The sequence below is a fragment of the Xiphophorus maculatus genome, chromosome 12 (genome assembly GCF_002775205.1).
Source record: "Xiphophorus maculatus strain JP 163 A chromosome 12, X_maculatus-5.0-male, whole genome shotgun sequence".
NCBI classification, from domain to species: Eukaryota; Metazoa; Chordata; class Actinopteri; order Cyprinodontiformes; family Poeciliidae; genus Xiphophorus; species Xiphophorus maculatus.
In genome coordinates this window covers 21944648-21961968 of record NC_036454.1, presented here as the reverse complement: position 1 = coordinate 21961968, position 17321 = coordinate 21944648, and the positions used below count along the sequence as shown (strand labels likewise).

Genomic DNA, 17321 nt, shown 5'->3' with positions numbered 1-17321 from the left:
ATAGCCAACCGCAAATAATATTAATGAAGTATAAATATTTAAGAGGGCTGAACAGCCACAACTAAAGGGAAACAATTTTTTTGTGAACTTGTAAATCACTCAAGGAGAGCTGTCATCATAACTGAATTAAGTTGTTAGGAAATCAAACTGTACTGATGATGAATGAGCATTTAATTTGCAAAACAATAAAAGTTTACATTCCGAGCTACATGAATTAACTTAAATAAATAAGAGTGACGTATCCAAATATTGAGAGCAATTTAGTGTCAGATTTGTACCTCAGATGGAAGGACACTGGAACTCAGTGGGACTGCAGACAGAGATTTATTTAGAAAATTGAATATCTCAAAAAGCTCCAGGAAACACTGAGGAGCAGTTCAAGGAATCTCTGCGTGAAACAGCAAACATGCATGTGTGTGTAGCCTCATGTAAGGGAATGCTGATGCTTATATTTTTAGGTCTTTGCCCTGGGCAGTTGTGCTACCCTGGTTCTGTGCTTTACGTATGCATTGAGGCATACAAACAGAGGTGAATAGGGAAAGGAGGTGTGTTATGGATGCACAGAGTGAAACAGTGAATTCTGAAGGCGCTTACAAATGTGAGGAAAGAGAAGAGGAGATGTTGAACCTACAGCCTATCCCTGCCTCGCTCTTTCAGAGGTGAGCTCCAGGTTAGTATTCAGCAGAGGGAGTCGAGCTGAAGAGCAGCACACATTGACCAGCAGACCCCAACTCACAAGGACCCTGAAGGGCCCCCAGCAGCTGTGGGTGGACGTGCTGCACAAACCTGATGTTGGGTCAGAACAGCATCTCTTGTAAGCACAGCTCAAGCTGATCTGCAGCACACAGAGAGCGAATAAGATGGACGGAGGAGGAAGTGCAGCAAGGGAAGACAGAAGGAAAATTTTCAACTCTAAGAGATAATGAGTATCGGAGTAAAATAAATAAATAAATACAAGCGACGGTGGGTGATTTCTTATAGAGTGCGATTAGAGAGTCAGGCTGTGTATGCACAGGGTGGAAGTGTATAATGTATTTATGTGTAAGTTACTACAGAAAGGCAGCACATGACAGACAGATATGAAAAGGAATGTGAAAAACAACTACAGAAAAGAAACTAACACGTAGACTGCACTTTTTCTGTGTTGTATCTCCAAGTCAATTTTCTGGAATCTAGCTCACATTTCTTTTTGAATATTGGTGCATTATACAGAGCACCATATCTCCATATCTCATGTGTGGTACCAGCGCTATATGTTTTAAAATAAGGTCAATTTAAAAGTAAAGAATGAATGGTATTTTTTTTTAAATATATGAAAAGTGTGGCATGAATTTTTATTAACCATTAATCAGAGAAGGAGCAAAGAGGCTGGTGGTATCTTTTGATTTGCTACAGAGATCCACACCTCACTTGGGATAATCTGTGGAAAGGACAACTAGTGTGAGCACCACAAATCTGATCTTCATTTAGCAAGAGCAGTGAAGAGAAAGCCATAGTTCGAAGGAAGCCATAGGACGTCCCATTCAAAATCTCTCCACAAGCCGTGCTGGGGACAGTCCTAACATGTGGAAAAATGTGTTCTGCTCAAATAAAACCAAAACTAAACCATTTGGAACAACATGCAAAATACAAAATGTGGAACAAAAAAACTCTGCATGTCATTTTGAAAACACTTTTCCAACAGTAGCCTGTAACAGCGTCAAGAAAATGTTGGGGACAAAGTAACCTGGTCACAGTTGAATGGAGCTAAATACAGGGTAATCCTTAAAAAAAAGCAAAACAAAAAAACAACAGAGTGGCAAAGACTCAATTGTCCATTGGAAATGGAAATATTTTGAGACAGTCATATTTTTCCATCTTGTAAGCTAGTAAAACATATAGGAGCCTTATTTCAGCTACTGCTTGGCAGTGTGTCTGGGGAAGGGCAATACTATTTTACTCGCTGCACCACACAGACTCCATCCACTCTGGCACTTTCTCTGGCATCTCAGTCAAAGGAATTGAAGCCATAGGAATGATGATAATGGAAAGTTTGGCAGCTTAGTCCTGATGGTCCATGCCCCATAATCAACTGAATAACTAAACATTTTTTCAGAAAACAAAAAAAATACAGTTGTGTCAAATGGAATATTTATAATTCATTTTCAGTAGTTAAGGAACATAAATTTTGCAAATTAGAATTTCTAAAGTCATTAAAGCGGACATATGCAAAATCCATTTCTAAGCCTTTAAATACATTTTGTTTTGTCCTTGCAGTCAGTGCAGAAAGTTTAATTTAATATAGTTTTAGATGTTTATGAGATGTTCTTCTTAAAAACCATGCATGTTACATTCACATGCTATTTTGTGTTGCTTAATCACAAAGAGCTACGGCTGTTAATTTGACAAAATATGTTATATTTTTTAGGGGTCTTTATATTTTTGGTATAGGCCCTGTAACTGGTTTTTCCTAGGCAGTGAAATCATTAAATAAATAACATAAAAGAAACATTATTTGTTCAGACATTATTTTTGAAATGAAGGAGATAAAAAAGACAAACGTTTATAGATTTTCCAGTTTACTTCAAGAAAGCAAGAATAGTGCATTTCCTAAAACATTTATGCTTAAATTGAGCAACTGGGGGAGCTGCAAACTACCTTTACAGTAAATGGCTGTTTTTACTCAGCAGCATGCTGACCTTTCTGTGCTTCAAATCAGCATCACCGGAGATTTTTCTCACTTGTCCCCTTTCCCACAGTTCCCCTTCTTGACTCCTTTGCTCAAATTCCTACTCCATTTCTGGCAGAGATGTGAGCAGCGGCGGTGAGGACAGCCATGAGAAGAGACGAGGTGAGGTGACAGGCCTGAACAAACTGAGACATCCTTGCCTCAGGCTGTGTTTATTTAAATATGACGTGTGACACAACTGCATCGTCTCTCTATTGTTTTTCTCTTTATACTTGCATTATTTCTCTCTGATGAACCTAAAATGTCAGTGTGACCAAGTGTAAAATTTCTTTTAATTCATTTTACTGTGTGAGATTAACAGTATTACATCCCCTTCAGATGTTACAGATGCCAATAAAAAAAAAAAGGCTCCTTGGTGAAATCTGCCATGTTGCTGCTTTAACAAGCAGCCTCGCATGTGAATCTCCCCTCTGGGTACGTCATAGAAAATATGACTTTCTTCAAAACATTTTGGCTTTGAAGGACAAATGAGATTAGCCTTCTGTGAGAGGGAAAGGAAGTTTTGAACCTGTAGACAGAGGAGGAAGGTAATGTTTCCATGGAAAGATGGAGGGGAGGGGTGATTAATAGAGGAGGTCAAGTGGACAGAAAGACTGAGCAATACACTTGTTGACGCTTGTTGATGCAGGCAGATAATGGAGAAGATAATAAGACAGTAATGGACAAATGCAACGCTGATGAAATGTTTCCAAAGAAATGGGGCCTCCAAATGCTTCCTGTCAACAAATGTATTGATGTTCATGTCGTTTGTCATGGTTTTAAGTGGACATTTAGGTGCAGACAGGAAGATAAAGAGTCATTCTTTTGGCAACATTTCATGGTGTTCAAACTTTGATGTATTTGGTGTTTTGTCCTATTTTCATCTATATGTAGCAAACAAAAGTGTGTGTTCCAGCAAAATCAAAATGCCTTGAAGTTGTTGTTTGCATTTGTTCCCTATAATTTCCTGCTAAAAAAATACAAAAATATTAACGTGTAAAAACCACAGCAAATGTAAACTACTGCAGTGTTTTTTAATGGGTTCTTTTCAAAGTAGCTAGTAAATCATAATGTACGAGCTCTCTTATGTATGTTTATTTAAGAAAATATAAACTACATATTAGATATGTTGGAGTCTATGTAGCACACAAAATTAATTTGCACTATAAAAAATATTGGTTTTAGGACTGAAAGTACAGAGACTGCAAGAAGCTAGGAGAGGGAAATTTCAAACATTCAATCACAACTTTTACTGGACTTTCTAAAATAAAAGTTTTCTGTGATGGACCAACACAAAATGATCAAAAATGATGATAATTAAAAAAAAAAAGAAAGACACAGTAGAATCTCAAAAGTGACCTCCATGCACATTCAGTTCAACATTTTTTTTTTAATCATCCTATGTGGTATTTCTTGCTGCAAATGTATCAAAGTATGCATCTATTAAATCAAATAGTGAGAATATGTTATGTACATAGAAATTTTCCAGTCTTGCTGTTGGATTTAAATCTGAACTTTGAATTGGTCAAACGGATATAATTTAATATACTTTAATTTGTCCCAGATACAAGTTGCTTCCCTCCAATTTTGCATTGTACATATTTTTCCAACAACTTGGTAACGTTTCTATCCTTGCTAAAGAAATTGTAATCACTAAAATGTTATTTCCCTCTGTTTTAGTAGTTATGTGCCTTATATGGGGGATGCGTGTTTTTAAGACTTCTAAGGCTTCTTTACAGTAAAGGTTTCTGCTCTCCTTCCAGGCTCTGCCCTGCATCACACCAACCCACGCCCCACCCCCACTGCACGCAGGTCTAATGAGTGGAAGAACAGAAAAGAGAGCTATTGCTGACGTTAGCGGCTGAGCATTAGCCTGAACCAGGCCCCATGCAGACCCACTTATCTGAAAATCACCTGTGTTCTGCAGACATTAAGGCCAATTATGTTGGAGCTAAACCAGTACCTCTCTGAACAAATCAGGGCGTAACATGGCCATTCGATTAGCCGATTCCCCATCCAGAAAGAATTCCTGTTATTTTATTGTCTTTATCTGCTTATAGAGGATAATCTTGTTGGGCTATAATGTTTTGGGGGGCTTTTTAGATATAGTTTTGTCCTCACTTGCCCAGCAGGGTTCAAATGCCACCAGTAAAAAAAGGAAGCAGAGGAGTTTGATGTTTATTTGTGTTTGTGAGTCTGTGTTGTTGCTACAAATCCTTAGTTTCCTCTGCCTGTTTATTTCAGCTTAGCAGTCACAAAATTCTTATGAGGCATGAGTATGAGTTTATGTAGTATTTTTCCAAGAAATGAAGTCCATGCCGCTGTAGGAAACTTGTTTTTTATTTAAGTTCACGAGGCACATCAGAAAATGGAAGTTCCTCCAGAGCTGTGGGCTGCTTCTGATCCAGAGTCTAGTTTACACTTTTGACTTTTTGCCCTTATTTCCAACATTATAATAGAGTTCGCTCTAACACAGAGGACCACAGCGCTGATCTGGACAACAGAGGCAGAGATAACAGTGACATGACATTATGTCAAGTAATTTATCCTTAACTTGCTGGAAGGATTGGCAGTTTAAAGAGCCTCTTATTACGGTTTCACCGCCTTCCCATTCATCAAGATTATTTGCATGAAAGTGAGCCTGTCTCTTCAGATAAATGGACTCCCAGGGAATGTTTGATGTTGGACCTATAACACTTTCTTGCAACTGAAGAGATGATTTTAAAATAAACTACATGGCCTAAAAAAAGCTACCTAGGAGACAAAGGAAAGTAATCGGCTCAACGGTGAATGAACCATGCCTCATTGTATTTGTGCTTGCACTTGAGCATGTGCACCTGTGCTCAAGCCTGTGTCTGTTCTCCTGTAGTGGTCAACTCAAATTACACACTCCATCATCAGCAAGCTCATTTGGAAATGAGATTTGAAACAGCAATAAATATAGAATTATGTTGGAAAGAAGGGGAGAAGAGGGAGTGATTCTGAAATTATTTTGTCAGGGGTTGTTCCAGCTCACTATGGGCGTTTGGAAAGAGGCTGACAGACAGACATAATGGCGGTGACTAACAGCTAGCCAGTGTTTTTTGTGCATTCATCCCCCCCTTCGCTGAAAGCAGTATTTTCTCCACAGTTTGAAATCCTCTTTTTCCCCCTCCTGGATAATTATCCATTGTAGATGCCCACTCTCAGATAATGACTGCATCGCCACTGAGGTAGGAAATTAACAGGGAGCAAGAGTGCTGCAAGCACAATGGAAGGACTGCCCCCTGCATCAGCACTCCACTAATTTTAAACAAGGAAAAGGGGGAAACTGTTGTTAGCATTTCCCTCCTGGTTATAAGGAATAACATAATTTCATTTTGTTTGTGTGATACAATCTAAAAGGAAGAGTAAAGGACAAATAATGCATGAGGTCTACAGTTAGAGTGAATGGCAACAGTGCCCCCTTGTGAAACGGATTTGCAATTTCTGAGAATAAAGAAAGCAACTCAAGATTTGCAGTGACTCCAAGTTTTTTTCTCCACAGTAGGTAGCTGATTTGTGTAGTTCAGCTCCATACAGTAATCACGCTTAAGCTGCACTGAAAAGGAGAAAGTGATCAGAAAAGGTCATGGCTGGTCTTTAGAGGTTTTATTTTAAACCACCACCTCAAATTGATTAAAAAAATAAGTAAATTAGCATGCAAAATGAAATTGCTGTTGCAGCATTTTTATGAGTGCAATTTTGCTTAACATTGGCTTAGGTCTCTATAATTGTTGATGGAAGGATACTGGGGCAGTTTTCTTACAGCTCTGCCTCTTTGCAAGCAAAACTCTTGGGTTACAAAAACATTTTTTTTTTTCAGATTTTTATTTATTTAGGTGTTTTTATCTCAGGTACTAGAGTTGTCTAAATGCTTAACACCATAAATGTTTAAAGGAAACTTAGCATAGCATTGAAACTGTCACAGTGAACAAACACCACCTAACGAGATGCTGTACAAAACAAAAACATTTAAAAAGAAATTGACTATCGGTGTACTCTGCTATTCTGTTCACGATGCCTGACTGCGCACCTCGGCGCAATTTATGGCCCTGTTACACTCCATATAATGCCTATTAGCAGATGCTTAGGACTTCTCAAAGCAGTTAACTGTTGTTAGCCCCTGAAACGTTAAACACCAAGGGAGATGGATAACTTTATATGAGCACTTTATGGTATGCAAATCACACCTGCAGGGCAAAACGGGCAGATGATGGCATCTTCATCAGAGACCTATCTACTCTCCATGCATCTCCACTTAACCTGTGTCTCAAATACTGTGCAATAAAAACTTGCGCTGTTTATTAAGCACTTAGACCTTAATATGTTTGTGTGAAAGTCTGGTTTCTGAAATATGGCTTGAAAGTAGAAAGAACGAAGCTCCTAACAAAGATGTGACGTTCATGTCCTACCATTAACCTTTGAGGCTTTCAGGTGTGAGAGGGATCGGGAGGTGTACCGAGCAGGAGATGTGTGCGTAATTGGACCTCTGCTTTTATCTGAAGTCACCTAATCCTTTTTCGTCTTTGAAGACAGAGCTTTGGCTCTGAGCCCGACACCTTCAGCTTCGCGAGTACGTTGATGAATTAAAGCCTCATCAAGCTGTGGCTTTAAAGAGTTGAGCGGGGCTACACTAAATCAATACTAATAACTTCTTCATGCATTTGTGCAAGGTAGAGGAGGAGGCCTGGCGACAACAGAATTCTACGCTCTCAACTTTTGACACTCATCTGGTGTGTAGGTCACTCCGACAACTTCATTGTCCTCATCCAACCTGACAGACTGCTGCTCTGCACTTTGACTGCTTGATTTCAGACTCATTTGTATTCTACCTTTGAAGAAAATCTTGGTGGAACTAAACTGCCTTTGCTCACACAGAGCAGCCATAGCCTCTCTGAAGTGAGCACCTGTATGTGAATCTACAAACAGCTGCAGGGTTATTTCTTCAATCCAAATGCAAGGCTTATGCTGTTGCAGAAGAAGTTGGGTAGTATTAATCAAACTGTTGAAGACTGTGACCAGGTTTTTTGGGTTAGAGGAGACCTTCAGAGCTCAAATAGTTCCTAATTATAACCTGGAAAGTGGAATGCCATCAATGAACAAACCAAACATAGAACCATGAAGCAGACGGGCCACACAGCAGCAAAAGACCACACAGGGTGCAACTCTCATCAGCTATGAAGAGGCTATAATTTTCAGAGACTCACCAAAAGTGGACAATAACCAATCGGAAAAATGTTGACTTGTTGGATGAGTCTCAATTTCAGCTGCAGCTTTCAGAGGATGGAGTCAGAACTTGGGGTAAACAACATAAACACTTGGATTCACTCTGCCTTCTATCAACAGTCCAGTCAGGATATTTTATGTTGTGGGAAGCTTTGTGAGCCTTAGCACCAACTTATTATCATTTAAACACCACAGACTACTACAGTATTACTGACCTTGTCCATCCTTTAATACCATCATGTGATGGCTACTCCCAGCAGGACAACAGACCATGTAACAAAACTGAAATGAGCTTAAATTGGTTTCTTGAACATGACAATGACTTTACTCTACATCAATGGCCTCCACAGTCAGGGCATTCTAATCCTGAATACTGAATTAACAATTCTGCAATGAGCATAAAGTTCCACAATTTAAATGGACAATAGTCTCCAAGGAATGTATCTGGAATCTTGCTAAATTCATGCTACAAAGATCTAGGGCAGATCTGAAGGCAAAGGAAGATCCAACCTAGTTCTATGAAGGTGTATCTAATAAATTAGGCTGTGAGCATGCATTGACTATGAACTTGTTAAAATAGTTTGACAGCAAACTTACAACATTAGGTCATTGTCTTATTTATTTAATTTTTTTTCAAAGTCACAACTCAAGTCTGTGTTAAATCAACCCATGACAAGGCTACAAAAATAACCCACATTGAACTGTTTATATTTGAGCAGGTTTTAATTATTACAAAAATTCTTAAAATTCACACATATGCAATAACGGCCTCCAAAAAGAACATCTATGTCTTGTATTTGGTATCACTAACATTCATTTAGTGAGCTTCACAGGAAGAAACGCTCAAACAGGTCGACATGCAGAGGAATATCCTGTTTTCTGTTGTATAGCCCATCTCTCAGTGGAGTAATGATGTACTGGGGTTCAGAGGGCTGCCCTGCCCCTACTGTACTGGCAGCGTAACTCAAGGCCCCTATGGTGCCTGACTCCCTGACTCGTGTCCCCTGCTACAGCGGCAGGGAATGAAACAGCCATACATCATAAGGCCAACTGTGTCCTCTGAGGCAGTGACAGACAAAGCCAACAGAATCAATAAAGCCTTAGCTCAAGCCCCACTTCTCTGCACTCAGACCTCTTTCCCTTTTTTCTGTCTCAAACCCTGCCTCTCTTTTCCCTCCCAACCTAAATTTCATGTCCAATTTTCTCTGCGGTTATACCATTTTTCAGGTGACATCATTTTTCCGTGTAGGGACTACAACTAATGTCAATATTATCTGTGTCTGCCCTTCGCTCAGTCCTCAGCGAACATGCTGAAACAGAGTGCGACTGGCAGCCTTGACAGGAGATGAAAAACAAGAGAAAGCAGCACTTCAGAAAGAAAGAAAGAACCAAGGTCTGAAGATTACCGAAGGCCATTTAGCTTGTTAGTGCCTAGGCACCCACATCAGACAAATGCATACTTTGTTGTTTCACTGGGGCTGAGTGTTTCAAGTTGTGTAGGGGTGAAAGTTCCCCAAATTGACAATTTAAATGATGGAGGGCCTTTGTAGCAACCCACAAACCATTTTAGACAGCGGTGGAAATGCTGTTAGAGAGATACAGGGAGCACAAGGGAGTAGTTTGCTGTAATTAAACTGGAGCGTCAAAGTTAGCGCTGCTTGTTTACAGCAAAGGAGAAAATAATTCTTTTGGCATATAAGTTTGGGTTTCATTGATCAATGTTGATTATTGTAAGGATATGATCCAACTGAGACTTGACTCCATCACGGGAAATAATACTTCCACCTTTTCCTGGAAAAAGTCCTAAAGCTGTCTGCCACACTATTTCTTGTCTTGACATATATGCTGGCATATCTAAGAAATTGCATCCTACCTGGCCATCAGCTTGAAGAAATAAAACACACTATGCGAAACTTCAAGATGTATAGCAGTTCTAAAGTGTGAGTGTGGGTTTTCATTGACTGTTTTTCTGTGTCTATATGTTAAGGTGAAATTTAAAATTCTGTGATCTGCTGTGTCAGGATTGGGTACATTACTTTTAAAATTTGCTGAGAAATGTTGAGTGTGGAGACTCATTTACTCTGTACGGTGAACTCATGTCATGTTCAAAAACCAGTTTGTGATGGTTTGAAGATGGGAACATCATGGTCATGAAAGAAAATGGTCATCAATGGTTTAGGTTTTGGTACTGAGAGACCCAAAGTGAGTGAAGAAACCATCTGTCACACCATCACCCCCTATCAGCCTGAAACTTGTATACAAGAATGCATGAATCCATGTTTTACACAAAATTCTTAGTCTAAAAGCTGAATTCATTGGGCAAGACCATATTTTCCAGAGCCATCAATGCCAATTTTTGGTCACTCTCTGCAAATTGCATCCTCCGGGTGCTGCTCCCAGCTGACAGAAATAGCATCCAGTTCGTTTTTATCCGGCTGAAACCCATATGCTACAAGGATAAACAGGGTGTGCATTCAAAGATGGTTCAATATGGTTATTTGTGCTACTGCTAGGTTTCTATCACTGCAAAGCAGTTTACCCATTTTCAGCTTACCTCTGACATCAACAGAGCATTTTCCTCCATGCAATTGCTGCTCAGTGCATATTTTCTTTTTCTCTCTAAACCTAAGAGACATCTAAATACATTTAGTTGCTGCCATATGACTGGTTGGTTCGTTTACGTTTTGTTTGTTTTTTTTATCTCATTTGGTCTTGGCTGTTCAAAATTCTCAAGCTGTTGTAAGATTACCTTTTATGTTCCTTAGCTTTAGGTTTAGGGTTTAGCTCTTTCTTTTGCTGATGTATTTATTTTTCTCTCAGAAGATGGCCCCTGCCAATTCAGATGTAAACAGATACCTGAGCTGACTGTGGTGCATTCTTGAAAGAAACTGAACTGGTGTACCTAATGAAGGTGGTTGGAACCATATACAGTATGATATGTGACACTCATGCCAAGATTCTTTTTCAATATGTCCAAAAATATGTGGCAGCGTAGATAAGCTAAAATCCAGTTTCTCTTTCCTTCTCTGTGATGTATTTATTTTTCTTTCAGAAGATGGTCACTGCCAATTCTATGGAAAGGAGAGACCTGAGATGGACGCAATGCAGTCTTTTTTTCTCAGCTTAAAGCATAGCCATGTCATAGATTAGAACTGAGAGTGCTTTGGAGGATTATGCTTTGGCAGGCATTAAACAAAATACTGGAAAGTTGTCATTTTGAAACAACTAGCAACATTTTTACTGCCGAATAAGTCACACCAGTATGAGAGCCTTTAAAGAGACATAAAATAATATATGTAATTTCATATGGAAGATTAAAAAGATGCTGCAGCAGTCTGTGATATGTGGAAAGAAATGTGTTAATTCAAGAACTACATAGCCAACTGCTAAAAGATGTAAACAAAAACAAAAAAAAAACAGAACCTGGGAGTGAGTACTATTTGGGTTTTTCAAAAAGGGTAAAAATGTGGCTGCACGTCATGTGACTATTCTGTAGTATATATTTTATAGTGATGAAGAGTATATTAGAGAATATTGGGAAATTCTGGGTTTTCGAAGCCAGGTTTATGTTTTTGTAGTATTTTACCTCACGGTCTATGAACACACGTCGTTCCTTTGTGTTCTTAAGAGTACTTTAAAAATAGATTTTAAAAAGTTTGGGTCCAAACACAATGGCTTCAGTTTATTTAAGGTTCTTTTAAATAGTATAAAGTTATTTTCTGAGGTCAAATTGTGTATCTGGTTGCTGTATTTGGTCTCTAATTAGCTAGTGAATGTTTTAAGTGCCAAGTCAAGCAAAAAGCTCTTTCTTCTCTATTTTTGCCATACTGTAAATACATTTTTTACATTCTGTTTTCATACTTCTACCTTTGTGTGAATCTGCATGTTTCAATTTGCCCTTCAATTTGCTGGTACACTTCAATTTCCCCACTGAAGGGCAATAAAGAATATTCCTATTTCTCTTTCCAAAGAATCAAAAACATGGAGCAGATAGGAGGGCAAAAAAGGGAAGAGGAGAGAAAGAAAGATGATGGAAGAGAAAAAACAGCACTGATTGTCTTTAAATGGTAAATATTAATTCAAGTTGCCCACATGCCATTTGGAGCTCTGAAACTATTTTATTCTGCATTAAGCTGTCGACCTCTACACACTTGGTATTTAAGTAACAATAAAAGTTCACTGTGGAATAATTAAGAAAGAGAAAATGTCACAGCTGGACTTACTGCAGAGGTGGCAACGTGTACAGTCTGCATGCCAAGGTGCTTTATCTTTAACAATTGTGGACATAAAAGTGATTGCAACAACTGAATTCAATGATCTGTATGGGTGAGAGAATACCTTTTTCTATTATTTGATTTTTATTATTTTTATGAGATGGAATTTAAAGGTCAACATGTACTTTTATACTAAGAAATTCTCAAGACAGTGCGACACATTTTGTAAAAAATACATTACCAGTCAAAGGTTTGGACACGTCGACCTTTTAAAAATGACCAAGTAAGATTTTCTGAGCTTTAATTGGCGCACACGAGTTTCATCTATAAGGGATAGATGCATTTAAGTTGAAATCTATTTTTTCAAATAATTTTTTTAATCATATTTTCAGTTTGAAAGCTCCTTTGCTGTACGTTCAGCAGTTTACTTACTGCTTGAGTAAATTGCTGTGTCAGTTTACTTAAGGAGAATTTTTCTGATAGTTTTTCTGCCAATACGTTATTCAGTTAAAAAAAAAAAACTACATGGAAGCCAATTTTGAGTCGGAACTGTTCCCATTTGGGATTTGTACAAATGCTGTGTTCCCCTGAGAATTACTTAAGTCAAATACTTGACAGCTCCTTTCTGGAGGCATTTTCTTCTGAGCACCACTCCATCCTGATTATAGGAGCTTCTGAAAGCAAACTGTTAATCTGCTAAGTGTAATAATTTTATGCTGGCAACCTCTCAGACCCAACTGAATATTTTATAGTCTTAATCTGATTTTGAGTGTAAGCAATCATCAAGTGCATTTCTGCAGAGAGGGAGAGAGACATTAAAGTCACTAGGTTCAAGCCAGCTTTCGAAGAATATAAATTGTTGTATTTTGCTAATTAAAAAAAAAATTATGTGTGTGTGTGTTAAAGCACTAAAATGTAAACCTCAATGTAAATTTGCTGTCAAGATAAGCCTAATGTAATATGGATTGTGTTTATGCAGTACTCAAACCAGCTATAAAATCTATTTCACAAATGTTTACCTTATTTCGACGACTTCTGAGACCATGTATCACACGAAGTACTAAACAAATTATTCTGAATAAGATAAAATCCCAAGAAAATGCTTTTCTTTAAGCTTTTCCATGCTTAAATATTTGGAAAATGAGGCACATAGCTCTTGTCGCTGTTTGATCCATTTGATAGAGCCTGCTATCATGACTTAAATACAGATTCTTTAGAAAGTTTATTCAGCTGCCAACATGCAAAAGATACTTTGTGTAAATATTAAGCAGGGTTATGTAAAAATTATGGATTGTAAAGTTAGAGCATACATGCTTGGCATTCTTTGTGAAAAAATAAAAAACACGCTCAGTTTCAGCTCATTTCCAGCCCATTTCATACTTGCTGTTGAAATTTTTGATTAAAAATAGTACAAAAAAATACTTTTCTATATGTGCTCCTGCACATGTATGGCTCTTGACTATGTCTTCCATCTGGCCATAGTCCAAACAAGGGTCGATGTATCTCCAGCATGATCAACAGCGTTGCGTCTGGTGTTTTTATTCCACAAGGTATTGATTTGCATCCCCGAGTTTATATCTGTGAGTGTGTTTGTGGGGGTGACTAAAGATGAGCAGCAAAATAATGATAGGCCAAGCAAAGAAATCATGTTCTGGATGAGTGAATCTGACATAAAAAGTCAATTGTTTTCTGCAGCTCACTGTGACGGCTTTAGCCTAGAAAACACAAAACTTATGTGAGTTATAACTGCAGTTCATTTATTTGGCAGTGAGCACAAACATTTCTCAGTGTTTCTTTTTTTTTCCAGAATTTCAATTTTAGTAGCATACAGGTATGGTGATTATATTGCACCGCACATTTATTGGCACCGTGTGGTAAGAATGTATATGACGACTAAAATCACTTTTTATTGTGAGCAAAATGTCACGCTGAAGCTCAGAGTAGAAAAAAAAATCTATTATTCATAAAAAAAAATTTAACTGTCTTGTCAGAACTTCCAAAAACCTTCATTATTTATTTTCTATTTGTTTTCAGGGAACCGAAATGTATAAAAACATTTTTACTAAGCAGCTGATGATTGGTATTCTGGGGTTTAAATATTACATCACACAAGAGACAAATTCTTCTGTATTTCAAAATGGGAAAGACAAGACAACAGGTACGGCATTTTCCTACTGAAAGTAACACAATTAAAAAAAATTATTAACCATTAAAATTATGTTGGCAGTCATGATGTTGGCAGAAGAAGGATTCAAACCCACAACTACAAGAAAGACCGCAACCTGAACCCAGCACCTAAAACTGCTCAGCCAACCTGACCTCTAGCTATGCGTGACATGCCATTGCATGCAGCATTCACCTTCAATTCTGATTAAATTTCCCATGAAAAGATGGGAATTTAACCCTGTTGGCAAAAAGGTAGCAGGAAGAAGTATTGATGTAAGAGAGGCCTCAATAATTTTAACACTGGTAATTTTGTGGGGGAAAAAAACAAACTTAATAGTTTGGAATCAATGTACTCAAATAAAAGGCTGGATTTTTGTAAGCAAAAAAGGGGAACTTATATCTATATTTTTTACAAATTCAAACATACATAAAACATTCAAACTACACTTCTATGTGAAAGTATACCAAGTACTGATACGTTTATCAGCTGTGCACAGAAATATTCTTGTTTTATCATGATCTCACTCTGAAGAAAGGGTTCACCTCAGTAAGCTGCAACATAAAAAAGGTAAATATTGCTACATACTATTGATATGACATAATTTAAATACTCTTTGGCCTCACCTGAAATTACACGCTTGTATCAAACACACCTTTAAGCACAGACACAAACAACTGGCTGTGTTCCCGGCTGCTGATTACATATCATTACCCAGTCTAAAGGGCAGGATACCGTTTCAAGACAAATTGGCACACCAGGAACACCAAAGGAAGTCTTTATATCTCCAGCAAACATGCCCCAATGGTAATGAGCAATAGTGTATTTTTATTCCCAGCTGCTAGAAATGAAACTTCAAACCTTATTTTTTCTTTTTGTATTTATTCAGGGAGGCGACAACTTTAGATTTTTTTGAATTTTGATGCAGCGCTTGTTGAGACTTTTGAGGCAAAAGATTAAAACAAGAAACAAGACCAGACAGTAAAAGAGGACAGAGAGTTGAGAGATGAAAATAACAAGCAAGAGAAAGACAGGCACGCGGGGGAACATAATAGATACAGACAGATAAAACAAGAGCTGAGGCAGAGAAATAGCTGGATGTGCTCGAGAGTCAAAATGGGTATTCTGCAGAGACTTCTCTCTAAGGGTTATAACCTCCACACTACTATGATAAGGCTTTGGTGAACTCTACTGATGTATGAGTAAAACAAAGCACAACAGACCTTCAAACTTGCGAGGCAGCAAAAAATGAGCTACTTTCAAACTAAATGTGTGAATTAGTTAGAAATCTCCCTGTTGCTCAGAAAATAGACTTTAAAATACTGTTTTTAGTTTATAAGTCACTGAACGGCTTAGCATCAAAACATATTAAAGATCTGTTGTATCAATCTTCCAGACCACTCAGGTCTTCTGGTTCTGTTCTGCATCCCCAGAATCAGAACCAAACATGGAGATGAAAATTCAGCTTCTATGCACCACAAATCTGGAACAAACTTCCAGATAACTGCAAAACAGCCAAAACACTGAGTGCCTCTAGACCACATGTGTCAAACTCAAGGGCCGTGGGCCAAATCTACCCCGCCATAGCTTTTTATGTGGTCTTCTAGATTCTAGACTAAAGACCAAGTGTGCTCAAATATTATGTTATCAAAAAAATTATCTAAAAATATCCTAAAAGTTTTGCTTTCAAAGTAAAGATTTTGCTAAAAATAAATTTGCTTTTTTATATTTTATTTTGGCTTTAACTTAAACTTTTAATTTTTTTATTTTTTTTTACTAATCACAAATATATATTCATCCTCCATAAAGAGTGCAGGTCTTAAAAGTTTGGCCAGGGATGATGAGCTGCTGTCTTTATCCATGTAGAGACTGAAGTAATTTCATGGCAAGAAAAGAAGGTGAAAACCAAGGTGAAAATGAAAAGAGAGAAAGAGAACAGCTAATTTAAATAGGAAAACAGCACTGAAATGATGCACAGCAAATAAGACATGTATATATGAGATAACCAAGACAGAAAAAAAGAAGAAGAAACAATAGGAGGCAGGATGAGCCGGGGAGGTGGATGTTCAGTGAAGTGGGAGGGAGTTCAGAAGGGGAGGAAACAAGGATACAGTTTAGAACGGAAAGAAATGGAAGCAGTGTGTTTATGGAGGAATGTGACAGTGTTCAGTGTATGGAAGGTGGGCTGCTCTGATTGTGACATATCAACTGCTGTAACAGAGTGACGAGATGACCAAGAGAAAACATCAGCAATAAAGGCAGATATCTCTTTCTTTTTTCACATTAGCTCTCCAAGTCCGCATCCAGCTAATGGGTGTTTGTCCAGAGTGGCAGCAGCACTGATCGCTACTGTGAGGGCACACAGATCATAATGGAGGTAAGTCAGTTCTTTGGGGACTTGAAGGTATGGTTGATTGACTGGATTTAAAATGGAATAAATCATTACAGAGTCTGTTTGTTTACAGCTTGTTAGTTGCTCAAAGTTTTCTAACATTAGAGCCCTCCTAGCTCTTTGCTGCTTTCAGTGTACAAATTGTCAGTATTGCTCCTTTTCACTTTTAGCTGAACTTTAAGCTTCTTATATTACCAAGGACCAATATGGAGGTTAGTGAAAATGCCTCATTATTTACAGAAACCTCAGATGTTTTAACCATGAATTAGATTTTAACCCATTATCCTGCTGTTAAATACTCCTGCTTGCTGTGGAGCATTAAATCACAACAAAAGGACGAAAAACTACAGCAATGCCATACCTGTGTTCAGCAAGGAATACGTTCAGACACGTAGGGATTGTGAATTGCTCCACATTGTGCTGGTGACAAAGAGTGTGGGTAAGTAAAACCCACTTGTTTAGACTTGTCCTTCTTCGGTCTGGTCTGTAATATTATGGAGAGTGAACCACAGGGAAGGGACAGAATCACAAGCATACAGAGGTAGACATGTTTTTTCTTGGAATTTAACTGTAGAGCTCAGGAATATATTATGTATT

General features: G+C 38.0%; 1 protein-coding gene across 3 annotated transcripts in view; it reads left to right on the top strand.

The window, feature by feature from the left end:
• The first annotated feature begins 2751 nt into the window (after window positions 1–2751).
• Window positions 2752–17321, top strand: part of LOC102220703 (leucine zipper putative tumor suppressor 1-like) — a 32840-nt gene continuing 18270 nt past the window's right edge. Inside the window, exons 1-2 of one of the 3 annotated variants that reach the window (XM_023343866.1) lie at window positions 2752–2830; window positions 16620–16709. The gene's annotated coding sequence lies outside the window, so the exon portion shown is untranslated. Of the gene's footprint in view, window positions 2831–7443; window positions 7462–16425; window positions 16513–16619; window positions 16710–17321 lie in introns of those variants that run through there. The other 2 variants (XM_023343867.1, XM_023343865.1) reach the window with 2 other exon arrangements.